The sequence below is a fragment of the Mustela putorius genome, unplaced genomic scaffold (assembly GCF_011764305.1).
Source record: "Mustela putorius furo isolate JIRA1106 unplaced genomic scaffold, ASM1176430v1.1 tig00001009_pilon_pilon_pilon, whole genome shotgun sequence".
Taxonomy (NCBI): Eukaryota; Metazoa; Chordata; class Mammalia; order Carnivora; family Mustelidae; genus Mustela; species Mustela putorius.
Window position 1 is genome coordinate 2,411,374 of NW_025421529.1, and position 21,506 is coordinate 2,432,879.

The 21,506-nt window shown below is 39.2% G+C and overlaps 1 pseudogene; it reads right to left on the bottom strand.

The window, feature by feature from the left end:
- LOC101674531 overlaps window positions 1-19,589 on the bottom strand; it is a 31,991-nt pseudogene extending 12,402 nt beyond the window's left edge.
- Between the last annotated feature and the right edge of the window lie 1,917 nt (window positions 19,590-21,506).

Here is a 21,506-nt window from a genome sequence, read left to right on the forward strand (position 1 = left end):
TGAAAGACTCACAGCAAATATCATCCTCAATGGGAAAAAGCTTTCAGCCTTCCCGTTGAGATCAGGAACACGACAAGGAAGCCCACTCTCACTACTCTTGTTCAACATAGTATTAGAAGTCCTAGCAACAACAATAAGACAATGAAGAGAAATAAAAGGTATCCAAATTGACAATGAAGAAGACAAACTCTCTCTCTCTGCAGATGACATGATTCTTTATATGGAAAACCCAAAAGACTCCAACCCCAAACTACTAGAACTCATACAACAATTCAGCAACGTGGCAGGGGACAAAGTCAATGTACAGAAATCAGTAGCTTTCTTATACACTAACAATGAAAATACAGAAAGGGAAATTAGAGAATCGATTTCATTTACTATAGCACCCAGAACCATAAGATACCTTGGAATAAACCTAACCAAAGAGGTAAAGGATCTGTACTCAAGGAACTACAGAACACTCATGAATAAAGTTGAAGAAGACACAAAAAAATGGAAGACCATTCCATGTTCTATAATTGGAAGAATAAACATTGTTAAAATGTCTATACTGCCTAGAGCAATCTATACTTTTAATGCCATTCTGATCACAATTCCACCGGTATTCTTCAAGGAGCTGGAGAAAATAACCAAAAATTTGTATGGCATCATAAGAGACCCTGAATCGCTAAGGAAATGTTGAAAAACACAAATAACACTGGGGGCATCACGTTACCTGATTTCAAGCTTTACTACAAAGCTGTGATCAGCAAGACCGCATGGTACTGGCATAAAAACAGACACATAGACCAGTGGAATAGAGTATAGAGCCCAGATATGGACCCTCAACTCTATGTTCAATTAATCTTCAACAAAACAGGAAAAAATATACAGTGGAAAAAAGACAGTCTCTTCAATAAAGGGTGCTTGGAAAACTGGGCAGCTATATGTAGAAGAATGAAAGTCGACCATTCTCTTACACCGTACACAAAGATAAACTCAAAATGGATAAAGACCTCAACATGAGACTGAAATCCATCAGAATCCTAGAGGAGATCATAGGCAGTAAATTCTTCCATATCAGCCACAACAACTTCTTTCAAGATATGTCTCCAAAGGAAAAGGAAACAAAAGCGAAGATGAAATTTTGACTTATTAAAATCAAAAGCTTCTGCACAGCATAGGAAACAGTAAAAAACAAACAAACAAACAAACAACAACAACAACAAAAAAGAAAGAGTCAACACACGGAATGGGAGAAGATATTTGCAAATGACAGTACAGACAACAGGTTGATATCCAGGATCTATAATAAACTCCTCAAACTCAACACACACAAAACAAAATCATATCAAAAATGGGCAGAAGATATGAACAGACACTTTTCCAATGAAGACATACAAATGGATATCAGACACATGAAAAAATGTTCATTATCACTAGCCATCAGGGAGATTCAAATTAAAACCACATTGAGATACCACCTTACCACAGTTAGAATGGCCAAAATTAACAAGACAGGAAACAACATGTGTTGGGGGGGCTGTGGAGAAAGGAGAACCCTCTTTCACTGTTGGTGGGAATGCAAGTTGGTGCAGCCTCTTTGGAGAACAATGTGTAGATTCCTCAAGAAATGAAAATTAGAACTTCCCTATGACCCTGCCCTTGCACTCCTGGGTATTTACCCCAACGATACAGATGTAGTGAAAAGAAGGGCCATCTGTACTCCAATGTTTATAGTAGCAATGGCCACGGTCGCCAAACTGTGGAAAGAACCAAGATGCCCTTCAAAGGACAAATGGATATGGAAGATATGGTCCATATACACTATGGAGTATTATGCCTCCATCAGAAAGGATGAATACCCAACTTTTGTAGCAACATGGAAGGGACTGGAAGAGATTGTGCTGAGTGAAATAAGTCAAGTAGAGAGAGTGAATTATCCTATGGTTTCACTTATTTGTGCAGCATAACAAATAGCATGGGGGACATGGGGAGTTAGAGAGGAGAAGGGAGTTGGGGGAAATTGGAAGGGGATGTGTACCATGAGAGCCTATGGACTCTGAAAAACAATCTGATGTGTTTGAAGTGGCGGGGGTGGGAGGTTTGGATACCATGTGGTGGGTAATATAGAGGGCACAGAATGCATGGAGCACTGGGTGTGGTGAAAATATAATAAATACTATTATGCTGAATATAAATTTAAAAAAATTAAAAAGAAATATAAAAAAATTGGGGAACAAAAAAAGAATTGTTACAGGAGCACTTCTCTGGCTTAGTTGGTAGAATGTCTCTTAATATTCAGTGCTGTGGGTTTGAGCCCCACGTTGGACGCTGAGATTATTTAAATAAAATTTTTTAAAAAATGATATAACAAGAAAAAGAAAACTACCAACCTACATACTGGAGGAATGCAGTTGCAAAAATTCTAAACACAATATTAGTAAACTAATTTCAAGAACACATTAAAGTATTATACTCCATGACTAAGTGCCATTTATCCCTAAGATACAAGGATAAGTCTATATATAAAATACAATAAAATGTAACATATCACATCAACATAATGAAAAGGAAAAGCATATGTACATCTCAATAGATCCAGAGAAATAAAGTTTGACACAATTATTAATTCTTTTATGTAAAATCCCTTATCAGAGTGGGTATAGAAGAAACATAGCTCAACATAAAAAAGATCATATACAACAAAACCACGGATAACATTATTCTCAATGGATAAAAGTTGAAAATAGTTCTTGTAAGACTAGGGACAGGATAAGGATGCCCACTTACAGTGCTCCTATTCAATGTAGTACTGACAGTACTAACTAGAGCAATATTGCAATAAATAAAAGTATTCAAATTAGAAAGGAAAAAGTAAAGTTCTTGCTATTTTCTTATGATATGATATAATATAGATAAAAGTTAAAGGATTAACCAAAAAATGTAATTCATCAACAATTCCAGTAGAGTTGTAAGATACAATATTAACATGAAAATTAATTGATTTTGGGGTGCCTGGGTGAATCAGTTGATTAAGCAGCTGCCTTTGTCTTGGGTCATGATCCCAGGGTCTTGAGGTCAAACCCCACATCAGGCTCCTTGTTCACCAGGGAGCCTGCTTCTTCCTGTCCGTTTCCTGAACCCTCTGCTTGTGCTCTCTCTCTGTCTCCCCCACCATTGTCAAATAAATAAAATCTTTAAAAAAATTGCTTTCTTTTTAACCTATGATGAAGCATCTCAAAAATAATTAAATCTATCTCAGGGGCACCTGGGTTGCTCAGTGGGTTAAGCCTCTGCCTTCAGCTCAGGTCATGATCTCAGGGTCCTGGGATCAAGTCCCTCAAAGGGCTCTCTGCTCAGCAGGGAGCCTGCTTTCCCCCCACCTGCCTGTCTCTCTGCCTACGTGTGATCTCTCTCTCTCTGTCAAATAAATAAATAAAATATTTAAAAAAAATAAATCTATACCATTCATGATAGCCTCAAAAACAATAAAGAACCAAGATGCCCTTCAACAGACGAATGGATAAAGAAGATGTGGTCCACATACACTATGGAGTATTATGCCTCCATCGGAAAGGATGAATACCCAACTTTTTTAGCAACATGGGCAGGACTGGAAGAGATTATGCTAAGTGAAATAAGTCAAGCAAAGAGAGTCAATTACCATATGGTTTCACTTATTTGTGGAGCATAACAAATAGCATGGAGGACAAGGTGAGATTGAGAAGAGAAGGGAGTTGAGGGAAATTGGAAGGGGAGGTGAATTATGAGAGACTATGGACTCTGAAGAACAATCTGAGGGTTTTGAAGGGGTGGGGTGGTGGGAGGTTGAGGGAACCAGGTGGTGGGTATTAGAGAGGGCACAGATTGCATGGAGCACTGGGTGTGGTGCCAAAACAATGAGTACTGTTACGCTGAAAAAAATAAATAAATAAAAAGAACTGAGGAATAAATTTAACGAAGGAAGTGAGTTACATGTACAATGAAAATTATAGTACTATAAAAGAATTAAAGAAGACACCAGCAAATGTAAAAACATACCATGTTCACATATCAGAATAATTATTGTTAACATGGCCATACTACACAAAACCACATAAATATTCAACAAAATCCCCATCAAAATAACCAATGATCTTCTTCACAAAAATAGAAGAAACAATTCTAAAATTTTTGTGGAACCACAAAAGATCCTGAATAATCAAAGATATCCTGAGAAAAAAGAACAAAACCAGAATATCATACTTCTTGATTTGGAAGTATGCTACAAAGACATAGTAATAAAAATGGCATGGTCCTGACATAAAAATAGACACATTGACCAAAAAAACGTATGAGACAGCTCATAATTAAATCCCATGATGAACAGTTAACTAATATATGGGGAGCGGAGCATGAATGCATGAATATCCAATGAGAAGGGATAGTCTCTTTAATAACTGGTGCTGGGGATACTGGAAAAATACATGCAGAACCATGATTCATCCCACTCACAAAAATTAACCCAAAGTGGATCAAAGACTTAAACATGTGACCTAATAAGCATAAAACTCCTAGAGGAAAATGCAGGGAAGTTGCTTCTTGACTTTAGTAATGGCAATGAATTCCTGGACATGATGCCCAAAGTATAAGCAATAAAATTTAAAAAAACAAAAGGTGGGGGGAGGACTACCTCAAACTTGAAAGCTTCAGCACACAACAGAAAAATAAATAAAGTAGCCAAATAGTCAACCTACAGAATGGGAAAATATTTTGCAAAGCATTATTTAATTAAGGGCTAATATACAAAACATATAAGGAATTCAGTCAACTGAAAAACAACAGAAACAATTTTTACCATTATTCATTTTATTTTTATTATATTTTGTTTATTAGCATTAAAGTCTTTAACTTTCAATAATATCTATACTATTCTGTTTTTTATCCTATTATTGCTTATTTAGATAACTATGGAAATATCATATTTCAAAGTTTAAGACCTCTGGAATTAATTTTTTTTTTTAATTTTTTATTTTTTATAAACATATATTTTTATCCCCAGGGGTACAGGTCTGTGAATCACCAGGTTTACACACTTCACAGCACTCACCAAATCACATACCCTCCCCAATGTCCATAATCCCACGCCCTTCTCCCAAACCCCCTCCCCCCGGCAACCCTCAGTTTGTTTTGTGAGATTAAGAGTCACTTATGGTTTGTCTCCCTCCCAATCCCATCTTGTTTCATTTATTCTTCTTCTACCCAAGTAAGCCTCCATGTTGCATCACCACTACCTCATATCAGGGAGATCATATGATAGTTGTCTTTCTCTGCTTGACTTATTTCGCTAAGCATGATACGCTCTAGTTCCATCCATGTTGTTGCAAATGGCAAGATTTCATTTCTTTTGATGGCTGCATAGTATTCCATTGTGTATATATACCACATCTTCTTGATCCATTCATCTGTTGATGGACATCTAGGTTCTTTCCATAGTTTGGCTATTGTGGACATTGCTGCTATAAACATTCGGGTGCATGTTTCCCTTTGGATCACTACATTTGTATCTTTAGGGTAAATACCCAATAGTGCAATTGCTGGGTCATAGGGCAGTTCTATTTTCAACATTTTGAGGAACCTCCATGCTGTTTTCCAGAGTGGCTGCACCAGCTTGCATTCCCACCAACAGTGTAGGAGTGTTCCCCTTTCTCCGCATCCTCGCCAGCATCTGTCATTTCCTGACTTGTTGATTTTAGCCATTCTGACTGGTGTGAGGTGATATCTCATTGTGGTTTTGATTTGTATTTCCCTGATGCCAAGTGATATGGAGCACTTTTTCATGTGTCTGTTGGCCATCTGGATGTCTTCTTTGCAGAAATGTCTGTTCATGTCTTCTGCCCATTTCTTGATTGGATTATTTGTTCTTTGGGTGTTGAGTTTGCTAAGTTCTTTATAGATTCTGGACACTAGTCCTTTATCTGATATGTCGTTTGCAAATATCTTCTCCCATTCTGTCAGTTGTCTTTTGATTTTGTTAACTGTTTCCTTTGCTGTGCAAAAGCTTTTGATCTTGATGAAATCCCAGTAGTTCATTTTTTCCCTTGCTTCCCTTGCCTTTTGCGTTGTTCGTAGGAAGATGTTGCTGCGGCTGAGGTCGAAGAGGTTGCTGCCTGTGTTCTCCTCAAGGATTTTGATGGATTCCTTTCATACATTGAGGTCCTTCATCCATTTTGAGTCTATTTTTGTGTGTGGTGTAAGGAAATGGTCCAATTTCATTTTTCTGCATGTGGCTGTCCAATTTTCCCAGCACCATTTATTGAAAAGGCTGTCTTTTTTCCATTGGACATTCTTTCCTGCTTTGTCGAAGATTAGTTGACCATAGAGTTGAGGGTCTATTTCTGGGCTCTCTATTCTGTTCCATTGATCTATGTGTCTGTTTTTGTGCCAGTACCATGCTGTCTTGATGATGACAGCTTTGTAATAGAGCTTGAAGTCCGGAATTGTGATGCCACCAATGTTGGCTTTCTTTTTCAATATCCCTTTGGCTATTCGAGGTCTTTTCTGGTTCCATATAAATTTTAGAATTATTTGTTCCATTTCTTTGAAAAATATGGATGGTACTTTGATAGGAATTGCATTAAATGTGTAGATTGCTTTAGGTAGCATAGACATTTTCACAATATTTATTCTTCCAATCCAGGAGCATGGAACATTTTTCCATTTCTTTGTGTCTTCCTCAATTTCTTTCATGAGTACTTTATAGTTTTCTGAGTATAGATTCTGTGTCTCTTTGGTTAGGTTTATTCCTAGGTATCTTATGGTTTTGGATGCAATTGTAAATGGGATTGACTCCTTAATATCTCTTTCTTCTGTCTTGCTGTTGGTGTAGAGAAATGCAACTGATTTCTGTGCATTGATTTTATATCCTGACACTTTACTGAATTCCTGTATAAGTTCTAGCAGTTTTGGAGTGGAGTCTTTTGGGTTTTCTACATATAGTATCATATCATCGGCGAAGAGTGATAATTTGACTTCTTCTTTGCCAATTTGGATGCCTTTAATTTCCTTTTGTTGTCTGATTGCTGAGGCTAGGACCTCTAGTACGATGTTGAATAGCAGTGGTGATAATGGACATCCCTGCCGTGTTCCTGACCTTAGCGGAAAAGCTTTCAGTTTTTCTCCATTGAGAATGATATTTGCGGTGGGTTTTTCATAGATGGCTTTGATGATATTGAGGTATGTGCCCTCTATCCCTACACTTTGAAGAGTTTTGATCAGGAAGGGATCCTGTACTTTGTCAAATGCTTTTTCAGCATCTATTGAGAGTATCATATGGTTCTTGTTTGTTCTTTTATTGATGTGTTGTATCACATTGACTGATTTGCGGATGTTGAACCAACCTTGCAGCCCTGGAATAAATCCCACTTGGTCGTGGTGAATAATCTTTTTAATGTACTGTTGAATCCTATTGGCTAGTATTTTGTTGAGTATTTTCGCATCTGTGTTCATCAAGGATATTGGTCTATAGCTCTCTTTTTTGGTGGGATCCTTGTCTGGTTTTGGGATCAAGGTGATGCTGGCCTCATAAAATGAGTTTGGAAGTTTTCCTTCCATTTCTATTTTTTGGAACAGTTTCAGGAGAATAGGAATTAGTTCTTCTTTAAATGTTTGGTAGAATTCCCCCGGGAAGCCGTCTGGCCCTGGGCTTTTGTTTGTTTGGAGATTTTTAATGACTGTTTCAATCTCCTTACTGGTTATGGGTCTGTTCAGGCTTTCTATTTCTTCCTGGTTCAGTTGTGGTAGTTTATATGTTTCTAGGAATGCATCCATTTCTTCCAGATTGTCAAATTTATTGCCGTAGAGTTGCTCATAGTATATTCTTATAATAGTTTGTATTTCTTTGGTGTTAGTTGTGATCTCTCCTCTTTCATTCATGATTTTATTTATTTGGGTCCTTTCTCTTTTCTTTTTGATAAGTCGGGCCAGGGGTTTATCAATTTTATTAATTCTTTCAAAGAACCAGCTCCTAGTTTCGTTGATTTGTTCTATTTGTTTTTTTTTGGTTTCTATTTCATTGATTTCTGCTCTGATCTTTATGATTTCTCTTCTCCTGCTGGGCTTAGGGTTTCTTTCTTGTTCTTTCTCCAGCTCCTTTAGGTGTAGGGTTAGGTTGTGTACCTGAGACCTTTCTTGTTTCTTGAGAAAGGCTTGTACCGCTATATATTTTCCTCTCAGGACTGCCTTTGTTGTGTCCCACAGATTTTGAACCGTTGTATTTTCATTATCATTTGTTTCCATGATTTTTTTCAATTCTTCTTTAATTTCCCGGTTGACCCATTCATTCTTTAGAAGGATACTGTTTAGTCTCCATGTATTTGGGTTCTTTCCAAACTTCCTTTTGTGGTTGAGTTCTAGCTTTAGAGCATTGTGGTCTGAAAATATGCAGGGAATGATCCCAATCTTTTGATACCGGTTGAGTCCTGATTTAGGACCGAGGATGTGATCTATTCTGGAGAATGTTCCATGTGCACTAGAGAAGAATGTGTATTCTGTTGCTTTGGGATGAAATATTCTGAATATATCTGTGATGTCCATCTGGTCCAGTGTGTCATTTAAGGCCTTTATTTCCTTGCTGATCTTTTGCTTGGATGACCTGTCCATTTCAGTGAGGGGAGTGTTAAAGTCCCCTACTATTATTGTATTATTGTTGATGTGTTTCTTTGATTTTGTTATTAATTGGCTTATATAGTTGGCTGCTCCCACATTGGGGGCATAGATATTTAAAATTGTTAAATCTTCTTGTTGGACAGACCCATTGAGTATGATATAGTGTCCTTCCTCATCTCTTATTATAGTCTTTGGCTTAAAATCTAATTGATCTGATATAAGGATTGCCACTCCTGCTTTCTTCTGATGTCCATTAGCATGGTAAATTCTTTTCCACCCCCTCACTTTAAATCTGGAGGTGTCTTCGGGCTTAAAATGTGTTTCTTGGAGGCAACATATAGATGGGTTTTTTTTTTTTATCCATTCTGATACCCTGTGTCTTTTGACAGGGGCATTTAGCCCATTCACATTCAGGGTAACTATTGAGAGATATGAATTTAGTGCCATTGTATTGCCTGTAAGGTGACTGTTACTGTATATGGTCTCTGTTCCTTTCTGATCTACCACTTGTAGGCTCTCTCTTTGCTTAGAGGACCCCTTTCAAGATTTCCTGTAGAGCTGGTTTGGTATTTGCAAATTCTTTCAGTTTTTGTTTGTCCTGGAAGCTTTTAATCTCTCCTTCTATTTTCAATGATAGCCTAGCTGGATATAGTATTCTTGGCTGCATGTTTTTCTCGTTTAGTGCTCTGAAAATATCATGCCAGCTCTTTCTGGCCTGCCAGGTCTCTGTGGATAAGTCAGCTGCCAATCTAATATTTTTACCATTGTATGTTACAGACTTCTTTTTCCCGGGCTGCTTTCAGGATTTTCTCTTTGTCATTGAGACTTGTAAATTTTACTATTAGGTGACGGGGTGTGGGCCTATTCTTATTAATTTTGAGGGGCATTCTCTGAACCTCCTGAATTTTGATGCTCGTTCCCTTTGCCATATTGGGGAAATTCTCCCCAATAATTCTCTCCAGTATACCTTCTGCTCCCCTCTCACTTTCTTCTTCTTCTGGAATCCCAATTATTCTAATGTTGTTTCGTCTTATGGTGTCACTTATCTCTCGAATTCTCCCCTCGTGGTCCAGTAGCTGTTTGTCCCTCTTTTGCTCAGCTTCTTTATTCTCTGTCATTTGGTCTTCTATATCACTAATTCTTTCTTCTGCCTCATTTATCCTAGCAGTTAGAGCCTCCATTTTTGATTGCACCTCATTAATAGCTTTTTTGATTTCACCTTGGTTAGATTTTAGTTCTTTTATTTCTCCAGAAAGGGCTTTTATATCTCTTGAGAGGGTTTCTCTAATATCTTCCATGCCTTTTTCGAGCCCGGCTAGAACCTTGAGAATTGTCATTCTGAACTCTAGATCTGACATATTACCGATGTCTGTATTGATTAGGTCCCTAGCCTTCGGTACTGCCTCTTGTTCTTTTTTTTTGTGTTGAATTTTTACGTCTTGTCATTTTGTCCAGATAAGAGTAAATGAAGGGGCAAGTAAAATACTAAAAGGGTGGCAACAACCCCAGGAAAATATGCTTTAACCAAATTAGAAGAGATCCAAAATCGTGAGTGGGGAGAAAGGGGATAAAAAGAGGTTCAAAAAGGAAGAAAGAAAAAAAAAAAAACAAAAGGAAAAGAAAGAGAAAAAAAAAAAGAAAAGAAAAGAAAAGAATTTTTAAAAAAAGAAAACAACTAAGAAAAATGTAAAAAAATATATATATATATTAGATAAACTAGTAAAAATCGTTAAAAAAGAAAAAGGTAACAGTTAAAAAAATAATTTTACCCGAAGGCGAGAAAAAAAAAAATGAAAAAGAAAAAATTAAATTAACTGCAAGACTAAAAAAAATCACAGGAAAAAAGCCATGAGTTCCGTGCTTGGCTTTCTCCTCCTCTGGAATTCTGCTGCTCTCCTTGGTATTGAAACCGCACTCCTTGGTAGGTGAACTTGGTCTCGGCTGGATTTCTTGTTGATCTTCTGGGGGAGGGGCCTGTTGTAGTGATTCTCAAGTGTCTTTGCCCCAGGCGGAATTACACCGCCCTTACCCAGGGCTGGGGTGAGTAATCCGCTCGGGTTTGCTTTCAGGAGCTTTTGTTCCCTGAGCGCTTTCCGTAGAGTTCCAGAGGACGGGAATACAAATGGCGGCCTCCTGGTCTCCGGCCCGGAGGAGCCGAGAGCCCAGGGCCCCACTCCTCAGTGCGCCCTCAGAGAACAGCGCCCAGTTACTCCTGTCTGCCTGACCTCCGGCCGCGCTCCGAGCTCACCGAGCCTGCAACCGGTTCAAGGTAACACGGAGCTGCGAGCTTACTGTCAGCTCTGTCTCTGCAGCCGGCTTTCCCGTTCCAATACCCGCAAGCTCTGCGACACTCAGACACCCCCGATCCTTCTGTGACCCTGCGGGACCTGAGGCCACGCTGACCCCGTGTGGGCTTTGCCCGGGTAGCCTCTGGAGCGATGTCCCTCAGCGGAACAGACTTTTAAAAGTCCCGATTTTGTGCGCGGTTGCTCCGCCGCTTGCGGGGAGCCGGCCCCTCCCCCCGGGGTCTATCTTCCTGTCGCTTTGGATTCACTTCTCCGCCGGTCCTACCTTTCAGAAAGTGGTTGTTTTTCTGTTTCCAGAATTGCTGTTCTTCTTCTCTTCGATCTGCCGATGGATTTTCAGGTGTTTGCTATCTTTAGATAAGCTATCTAGCTGATCTCCGGCTAGCTGAAGCAGTCTCAGCTTGCTACTTCTCCGCCATCTTGACTCCTCCCTCCCTGGAATTAATTTTTTTACTCATTTAAGTTAATTCGAATATTGCTGTAACACGATATTACATTAGGATCAGGTATAAAACACAGTGATCTGACAACTATATATGTTGATCACAAGTGTAGTTACCATTTGTTACCATCAAATGCTATTACAATTCTATTGACTATATCCTATACCCTTATGCTTTTATCTCTGTGACTTGTTAATTCCATAACTGGAGCCTGTACCTCCCTCTCCTTTTCACCCATTCTTTCTTATCCCTCCATCCTTTTCCCTCTGGCAATCTTCAGTTTTTTCTATGTATTAACAGGTCTGATTCTGCTTTTCCTTCACCTTTTTACTTTTTTATCTAACAAACATATTTAAAAATGTATAAAACTAAATAGCAGCATTACCCACAATAGCCAAATTGTGGAAGGAACCACCTGTCCTTCAATAGGTGGATAAAGAATATGTGGTTAATTCTCTTACACCATACACAAAGATAAACTCGAAATGGATAAAAGACCTCAATGTGAGACAGGAGTTCATCAGAATCCTAGAGGAGAACATAGGCAGTAATCTCTTCGATATCAGCCACAGAAACTTCTTTCAAGATATGTCTCCAAAGGCAAAGGAAACAAAAGCAAAAATCAACTTTTGGGACTTCATCAAAATCAAAAGCTTCTGCACAGCAAAGCAAACAGTCAAAAAAAACAAAGAGGCAACCCACGGAATGGGAGAAGATATTTGCAAATGACAGTACAGACAAAAGGTTGATATCCAGGATCTATAATAATCTCCTCAAACTCAACACACACGAAACAGGCAAACATATCAAAAAATGGGAAGCAAATATGAACAGACACTTCTCCAATCAAGACACACAAATGGCTATCAGACACATAAAAAAAAAAATGTTCATCATCATTAGCCCTCAGGGAGATTGAAATTAAAATCACATTGAGATACCACCTTACACCAGTTAGAATGGCCAAAATTAACAAAACAGGAAACAACATGTGTTGGGGAGGATGTGGAGAAAGGGGAACCCTCTTCCACTGTTGGTGGGAATGCAAGTTGGTGCAGCCTCTTTGGAGAACAGTGTGGAGATTCCTCAAGAAATTAAAAATAGAACTTCCCTAGGACCCTGCCATTGAACTTTTGGGTATTTACCCCAAAGATACAGATGTAGTGAAAAGAAGGGCCATCTGTACCCCAGTGTTTATAGCAGCAATGGCCATGGTCGCCAAACTATGGAAAGAACCAAGATGCCCTTCAACGGACGAATGGATAAGGAAGATGTGGTCCACATACACTATAGGGTATTATGCCTCCATCAGAAAGGATGAATACCCAACTTTTGTAGCAACATGGAAGGGACTGGAAGAGATTATGCTGAGTGAAATAAGTCAAACAGAGAGAGTCAATTATTATATGGTTTCCCTTATTTGTGGAGCATAACAAGTATCATGGAGGACAAGGGGTTTTAGAGAGGAGAAGGGACTTGGGGTAAATTGGAAGGGGAGGTGAGTCATGAGAGACTATGGACTCTGAAAAACAATCTGAGGGGTTTGAAGTGGCGGGGGTGTGGGATGTTGGGGTCCCAGGTGGTGGGTATTATAGGGGGAATGGATTGCATGGAACACTGGGTGTGGTGAAAAAATCATGAATACTGTTTTTCTGAAAATAAATACATTGAAAAAATTAAAAAAAGAAGATGTGGTTAATATATACAATGGACTATTAGCCATCAGAAAGGATGAACACCTAACTTTTGCACTGACATGGGTGGAACTGGAGGGGATTATTGCTACTTCCCCAAGATACACAGAACAAGAATAAGGCACAAAAAGATCAGCTGCAAGAGAAAGGGAGCAATGTGGGCAGTTGAGAATACTGGCACCCTGAACAACTCCTCAGTCCCATATTCATTAGATACAAGATAACAGTCAACAAAGGAGTCAAAGGAAATTATGGATAAGAAAGTTATCCCTGATCAGGCAGTATAGGATTTGTGGTTGAGTAAACACATTAAAAGGGATCATCTAATTAACTACAGGTTATCTCTTGAGAAGGGGAGATAACAGAAAAAGCAGCAGGCAGTGTTCCACTCTAAGCCAGCCAGGCATTCCCAGTTGCTTGGCTTTAAGGACGTTTATCATCCTGTCCCCCAGTGGCCTGTTGCTAGTACAAGCTTAAGCATGTTTGGTCAGTACATTGTTCTGAGGGTCAGTTATATTTCCCCTCTGTTTATGCAGAAGCAGGGAAGTTGATTTTGCAACTTCTTGATCCTTCAGTCGTTCAGAAGGATTTTCACACTATCTGAGGACAAAGCATACAATTATTATAGCAATAAAAATAATTATCATTCCACCATAATGCCAAGACTAGTTTGCTTGATACAAGTAAAAGGGTTCAGATCAGATAGAATATCATCAATCCTTTGTGCAAAACTAATCCTGGAACTAATTGTAATTACAAGTGAGTAATGTCTTGAATAATATCTTGAAGCTGCTTAATATCTAAAGTTAACTGGTAATATGACAGTGAATCTTGTTCCACGGTATTTCCAAACTTTTAGGTGATTTAAATCATCCGTGACCTTCCATAAATTCTTTTGTGCTTTATGATAATCAACAAAAGGGAATGTTGACAAAGGTCCTCACCCATGCCAGACCAGAGGTGCATCTTCCCAAGTTAAGGTTTGTGGTAAAATGAGGTGATCAAAAACTTAACATTTTACCTAAAGATACAAACATAGTGATCCGAAGGGGCACGTGCACTCCAATGTTTATAGTAGCAATGTCCACAATAGCCAAACTATGGAAAGAACCTAGATGTCCATCAACAGATGAATGGATAAAGAAGACGTGGTATATATACACAATGGAATACTATGCAGCCATCAAAAGAAATGAAATCATGCCTTTTGTGACAATGTGGATGGAACTAGAGTGTATCATGCTTAGCGAAATAAGTCAAGCAGAGAAAGACAACTATCATATGATCTCCCTGATATGAGGAAGTGGTGATGCAACATGGGGGCTTAAGTGGGTAGGAGAAGAATCAATGAAACAAGATGGGATTGGGAGGGAGACAAACCATAAGAGACTCTTAATCTCACAAAACAAACTGAGGGTTGCTGGGGAAGGGGGGTTGGGAGAAGGGGGTGGGGTTATGGACATTGGTGAGGGTGTGTGCTTTGGTGAGTGCTGTGAAGTGTGTAAACCTGGTGATTAACAGACCTGTACCCCTGGGGATAAAAATATATGTTTATAAAAATAATAATAATAAATAGATCTCTTCTTTCAGTTAAAAAAAAAACTTACCATTTTAAATTTTGATGAGAGGAGTGTGGAGGCCAAGAAAAATTAAGGCTATCCCACCTCAGGTTTAGCCTTAGCATAAGTACAGCCATCTTAGCTCCAGCAGCCATTTCAGACCCCTGTGCCCAAGGGCTGAACTTTCCTCTACTTTACTTTAGTTCTAAGAACCCCCACCATGCTTTAGTAACAATAACTCCCACCCTGCTTTGGTTCCAGAACCCCCCACTCTGATTTAGTAACAGGAACCCATAAATATCCCTGTCTTAACTAAGCTTGGGGTCCAAGTCCCTACTCTGCTGTGTCGGGTATACTTGGGCCCAAGCTTAAACTTGTTAAATAAACCCTCATGTGATTGCATCAGTGTTGGCTCCTTGGTGATCTCTCGGACGTGAGAACTTGGGTATAACAGGAGCAGGGTCTCCCAGTGCAATTGGTTACTGTCATCCTCTTAGGGGACCAGTCCCATACAATCCCATAGGCATCATTAATAATGACATGGGGTTAAGAAGCTTGACAGTCCTCCCACAAGGGGCTAATTCCTTCATCAGACCATATCTATGTCAGTTTGCATTTGGGAATAGAGGGTGCTGCTGTGCTATAGCTAAGATCCTGATATTCATTGGCTTAGGATCTTTTAGTGGAGAATTAGATAACTGGACTTTAGGCAGACTATTGTTAGTAGGAAGAGCCACCAACCATCTTTGATCATCAAGGATAAGATAACTGGAATGATTACTAATACATATTGGTTTATTTTGATATCCCAAGATAGGATTAATGTTTGTACCCTCCTCTTGGGACCAAAATGGCAATCTAGGATCCAAAATTTCAGATATCCATCTTGAAGCATTCAAATAAATTGGTATTATACTTTCTCCCCATTCTACTGCAATTGCAGGGGAGGATTAGGTATATAATCCCAATAAAGTTGTCTATTTGTACATAAAATCCAGGAATACTTATGGCTACCATGATGAAGGCCAGCATAGCAGATCAGATATTAGAAAAAGTAGCAGTTTCAATATGCTGTAAAACATACACTGTATATATATATATATACACACACACACACACAGAGTCAGATAAAAATTAAGTGCAGAAGAAACACCTTGAAATAATGTAATTACTGGCATTAATTCTTATTTCTGTGCTAAGAATTAAAGCACTGGCCTTTAAATTTGCCTGTTTTTAAAGCAGCCATCATTGGGCTAACAAATTTTTTAAGTCTCTGCTCCCTCATCACCCTCATCTAAACAATTTTGATCCTAAAATCTTTTGAGATTTTTGAAGGTGGAAGGTCTCATTTTTTGTAACATTTTCCTGAATAGTGGTATAGAGTTGTCCCTACCTACTCAGGTCAACATTGGGCAGTTGGGGAGTGTGTAGGGGAGTTACAATATATGGAGGCAGCTGAGAGTAAAGAAGTGTCTCTGCGTGTGGTAAGGATAATTTTGCCTAGTGGTTTCCTTCCTTATATTTAGGACAGAGATGTGGTAACTTATTTCTTGCATTTCACGGAGGGAGTTTTCCTTTTTGCCTACATTGAGCTTTAATATACCCTGTCTGCCCACAGTTGAAGCATTGTCCTTTAAATTTTCCTGTGGTCAGAGCAACCATTGCTTGATATAACAAATCAGCTTTAAAGGTCTCTGTCCCTGCTCCTTGGCATAGTTTAATATAATCTGTCAATGCTCCCTTGCCTTTAAAGGGTGCTACCAATTTATTACAAACTGTTTTGGCATTTTTCATATGCCAACAGCTGAAGAATAGTATCAGAAGCCTCAAGATTATTTACCTGTATTTTAATAGCTTCATGTAATCTTGCAATAAAATCAGTATAGGGTTCTTTTGGACACTGCACCACATTTTGAAAAGAACAATTCTCTCCTTGAGATTCTATTCTCCTCCAGGCTCTCAAACAACAACACCAGAGCTTCTCAATAGCTTGATCATTCATTTGTAACTGATCTTGCACTCAGGTCCATGGTCCAATGCCCATGAGCTGCCCCATGGGAATAGGAACATTATTAGTTTTTATGTGCAGTGGCTGTTTCTGCTTGATCTTGCTACCATGTTTTAAATTGTCAAAAATCATTCAAGGATAGAACTGTTTTTGCTAATAATGACCAATCAATCAGAATTTGTCATTTGCCTTCTGTGATACCTTGAATGATTCCCATTGTAAATGGAGAATTAACTCCATAATGTTGCACTGCGTGTTTTAACACCTTCAGTAATTTGAAGGGGAATGACTCATGTATGGTCTCATAGATACAATATGGGTTGTTGGGATCATGTCCTGGAGTGACATGTTTTCTGATAATAACCAGGAAATGAAATGTAAGGCAACTAGGTCTCCTGTTCAATTTGCTTCTGTGAGGCCCTTTTGAATGGCTGATAGCATGGATTTTTCATCCTTTTCACTAATTGGCATCTTCTCATAGGTTGGCAGAGCTGATGGTGACAGTGATACTTGCTGTGTCAATTTAGCAATTGTTCCCTTCTTTTGTTCTGTTATGAGCAGGGGGATTCCTCTTTTATATATTCCTTTAGGGTGACTTTAGTAATTTCTTTTCCCTCTGAGATGGCATGTTTAGGTTCGTCTTTAGTTTCTCCTTAACATTCATTATCACTATCCGAATCAGATGACTGTAAAGGCTCCAAAACATAATGAATGAGAGTCCAAGTAGACCATATACTAATCAGAATTCGGTTTTTCCTTTAGCATGCAAAAGTTGTAACTCATGACCCACTTTCTCATTTCTGTAGGTCTAAAGTCCCTAATGTAGGGAACCAGGAGCAATGTTCTTTAATTATTTTCAAAAGCTCCAAAAGTTGACCCTTGCTGACTTTTGCTCCTCCCACCTTTAGGAGCCATCTCAATAAGCATACATAAGAGTGATATTTGTTTGTGCTCTTTATGTTACCATACCCTGCTATATGCACCCACAAGTCACCAACAGGAAAAAGAAATGGCCATGCAGATGAACATGTTGGGGCTTCTCCATTTTGTTTCAGGTCCTTGTTCTGGCATCACTTGCAGCTTCCTGATGGTGCACAGGAGAAGAATGTGGAGCAAATAATTCAGCTGCAAAAGAAAGGGAGCCAGGGTTAGAAGTTGAGAAGACTGCCACCCAAAACAACTCCTCAGTCTCTTATTTATTAGATACAAGATAAAAATCAACAAAGGAGTCAAAGGAGATTATAGATAAGCAAGGTCAAGCAGTATAGGATTTGTGGTTGAGTAAACACATTTAAAGGGATCATCTAATTAACTATGGTGATCTCTGGAGAAGAGGAGGTAACAGGAAAAAGAAGCAGTTAGGGTTCCACCTTGAGTGGGCCCAGCATTCCCAGCTGCTGGGCTTCAAGGGCATATATCATCCTGTCCCACAGAGGCCTGTTGCTAGTAAAAGCTTAACCATGTTTGGTCAGTACATTATTCTGAGGGATGGTTACAGATTATGCTGAGTGAAATAAGAACAGCACAGAAATAAAATTATCATATGGTTTCACTCATATGTGGAATATAAGAAATAGCACAGAGGACCATGGGGGAAGGGGCAGAAAACTGGGAAGAAGTCAGATAGGGAGACAAACCATGGAACACTGTGCCCTCTGGGAAACAAACAGGGTTTCAGAGGGGAGTGGGGTGGCCAGGTGATGGTCATTAAGGAGGGCACCTATTATGATGAGCACTGGGTGTTACAGGCAACTAATGAATGGTTGAACACTACGTCAAAAACTAATGATGTACTATATGTTGGCTAACTGAATATAATAAAAAAGTGAAGTAGAAAATAATGATGACATAGGGGCAGAACACAAAAGGAAATCTGGGGATGCCTGGGTGGCTCAGTCGGTTACACATCTGACTCATTTTTGGTTCAGGTCCTAATCTCCTACAACAGCTCCACACTTAGCACAAAATTTGCTTTGTCCTTCTTCCTTCTTCCTCTAAACTTCTCCCTGCTCAGGTGCTCTCTTTCTTTCTCTCTCTCTCTTTGCCTCTCTAAAATAAAATAAATCATTTTTAATGGAGAAAAACTTAATAGACATTTTTCTAAGGCAGAGAGCAAAATGGTCAACAAATACAGAAAAAGAGTCAACATTACATATCATAAGGGAAATTCAAATCAAAACCGCAATGTGATACCACTCAACTGCTATCAGAATGGCTATCAAGGAGACAAGAAACAAGTGCTGGTGAAGATGGTAAAAAAAAAAAAATGAAAACAAAGTTTCAAAGAGATATACATTACCATGTTTATCACAGACTTATTCACCATTACCAGGCTATGGGAAAATCCAAATGCTCATCAGTGGATGAATGAATTAAAAAATCATGTAGTCAGGGAAGGAGTCAAGATGGCGGAGAGGTAGCAGGCTGAGACTACTTCAGCTAGCAGGAGATCAGCTAGATAGCTTATCTAAAGATTGCAAACACCTGCAAATCCATTGGCAATTGAAGAGAGGAAGAACAGCAATTCTAGAAACAGAAAAACAACCACTTTCTGAAAGGTAGGACTGGTGGAGAAGTGAATCCAAAGCGATGGGAAGATAGACCCCAGGGGGAGGGGCCGGCTCCCGGCAAGCGGCGGAGCAACGGCGCACAAAATCAGGACTTTTAAAAGTCTGTTCTGCTGAGGGACATCGCTCCAGAGGCTAAACTGGGGCGAAGCCCACATGGGGTCAGCATGGCCTCAGGACCTGCAGGGTCACAGAAGGATCGGGGTTGTCTGAGTGTCACAGAGCTTGTGGGTATTGGAACGGGAAAGCTGGCTACAGAGACAGAGCTGATGGTAAGCTCACAGCTCGGGGTTACCTTGAACCGGTAGCAGGTTCGGTGAGATCAGAACATGTCTGGAGGTCTGGCAGAAGGGAGTTACTGAGCACTGTTCTTTGAGGGCGCATTGAGGAGTGGGGCCCCGGGATCTCTGCTCCTCCGGGCCAGAGACCAGGAGGCTGCCATTTAAATTCCTGTCCTCCAGAACTCTATGGAAAGTGCTCAGGGAACAAAAGCTCTTGAAAACAAACCTGAACGGATTACTCAGCCCGGCCCCTGGTAAGGGCGGTGCAATTCCACCTGGGTCAAAGACACTTGAGAATCACTACATAAGGCCCCTCCCCCAGAAGATCAACAAGAAATCCATCCAAGACCAAGTTCACCTACCAAGGAGTGCAGTTTCAATACCAAGGAGAGCAGCAGAATTCCAGAGGAGGAGAAAGCAAAGCACGGAACTCATGGCTTTCTCCCTGTGATTTTTTAGTCTTGCAGTTAATTTAATTTTTTCTTTTTCATTTTTTTTTCTCTTCTTCTGCTAAAATTTTTTTTTAACTTTTACCCTTTTTTTAACGTTTTTTAACTAGTTTATCTAATATGTATACATTTTCTTTTTAATATTTTTCTTTATTCATTTTCTTTTTTTCATTCTTTTCTTTTTTTTTCTTTCTGTCTTTTTGAACCTTATTTTTAATCCCCTTTATACCCCTCACAAATTGGAATCTCTTCTGATTTGGTTAAAGCATATTTTCCTGGGGTTCTTGCCACACTTAGAGTATTTTATTTGATTCTTCATATGCTCTTATCTGGACAAAAATGACAAGGCAGAAAAATTCACCACAAAAAAAAAGAACAAGAGGCAGTAACAAAGGCTAGGGACCTAATCAATACTTACATTGATAATATGTCAGATCTAGAGTTCAGAATGACAATTCTCAAGGTTCTAGCTGGGCTCAAAGAAGGCATGGAAGATATTAGAGAAACCCTCTCTGGAGATATAACAGAATTTTCTGGAGCAATAAAAGAACTAAAATATAACCAAGTTGAAATAAAAAAAGCTATTAATGAGGTGCAATCAAAGATGGAGGGTCTCACTTCTAGGATAAATGAGGCAGAAGAAAGAATTAGTGATATAGAAGACCAAATGACAGAGAATAAAGAAGCTGAGCAAAAGAGGGACAAACAGCTACTCGACCACGAGGGGAGAATTCGAGAGATAAGTGACACCATAAGACAAAACAACATTAGAATAATTGGGATTCCAGAAGAAGAAGAAAGAGAGAGGGGAGCAGAAGGTATACTGGAGAGAATTATTGGGGAGAATATCCTCAATATGGCAAAGGGAACAAGCATCAAAATTCAGGAGGTTCAGAGAATGCCCCTCAAAATCAATAAGAATAGGCCCACACCCCATCACCTAATAGTAAAAGTTACAAGTCTTAGTGGCAAAGAGAAAATCCTGAAAGCAGCCCGGGAAAAGAAGTCTGTAACATACAATGGTAAAAATATTAGATTGGCAGCTGACTTATCCACAGAGACCTGGCAGGCCAGAAAGAGCTGGCATGATATTTTCAGAGCACTAAACGAGAAAAACATGCAGCCAAGAATACTATATCCAGCTAGGCCATCATTGAAAATAGAAGGAGAGATTAAAAGCTTCCAGGACAAACAAAAACTGAAAGAATTTGCGAATACCGAACCAGCCCTACAGGAAATATTGAAAGGGGTCCTCTAAGCAAAGAGAGAGCCTACAAGTGGTAGATCAGAAAGGAACAGAGACCATATACAGCAACAGTCACCTTACAGGCAATACAATGGCACTAAATTCACATCTCTCATTAGTTACCCTGAATGTCAATGGGCTAAATGCCCCAATCAAAAGACACAGGGTATTAAAATGGATTAAAAAACCAAAACCCATCTATGTGTTGCCTACAAGAAAATCATTTTAGACGTGAAGACACCTCCAGATTTAAAGTGAGGGTGTGGAAAAGAATTTACCATGCTAATGGACATCAGAAGAAAGCAGGAGAGGCAATCCCTATATC